We start from the raw sequence: 596 nt of genomic DNA, 5'->3' as shown, positions 1-596 counted from the left end.
CCCCAAATGACATTATTTTTCCTGTGGGGAAAAATCAATTTTATTATGCTATTTCTAGCAAATGTTGTACAAATAAAACAGACTGTCCTTTTTTCCGGAATTTAATATTAACCCCAAATGACATTATTTTTCCTGTGGGGAAAATCGATTTTATCATGCTATTTCTAGCAGTTGTTGTACAAATAAAACAGACTGTCCTTTTTTTCCGGAATTTAATATTAATGCATATTCAATCATTGAGAGTGGCTAGTGGGTTCACAGGATACGAATAATTACCAGATCTGTGTCCATTAGGGGAAGTAATGTGCTTGCTTAGGCCAATCCATTCTCTGAACTACTTCCTGAGAAACCACCATGTACTCAGCACTACGGCAGGCCCTGGGATAAAAAGCTAAAGGAGGCAGGGCCTCAGGCCCAAGGTGGCCCAGTGCAGCAGGAAAGTGTTTAACGGGACAAGCACATCTTCCCAGGCGGAGATGAGCTAAGGCTGGGGGGGAAGCCCCAGAGGAGGTGACCTTGAGCTGAGTCTGGAAGGATGACACAGACATGTGGTGAGAAATTCTAGGAGGAAGAAAAGGCATTTGCAAAGGCACAAA

At 42.8% G+C, this 596-nt stretch overlaps 1 protein-coding gene across 1 annotated transcript in view; it reads right to left on the bottom strand.

The window, feature by feature from the left end:
- GALC (galactosylceramidase) overlaps positions 1–596 on the bottom strand; it is a 51,308-nt gene that overhangs the window by 13,774 nt on the left and 36,938 nt on the right. The window lies entirely within an intron of this gene.

The sequence above is a fragment of the Myotis davidii genome, unplaced genomic scaffold (genome assembly GCF_000327345.1).
Source record: "Myotis davidii unplaced genomic scaffold, ASM32734v1 scaffold732, whole genome shotgun sequence".
NCBI classification, from domain to species: domain Eukaryota; kingdom Metazoa; phylum Chordata; class Mammalia; order Chiroptera; family Vespertilionidae; genus Myotis; species Myotis davidii.
This window is presented reverse-complemented; position numbering and strand designations above follow the sequence as displayed.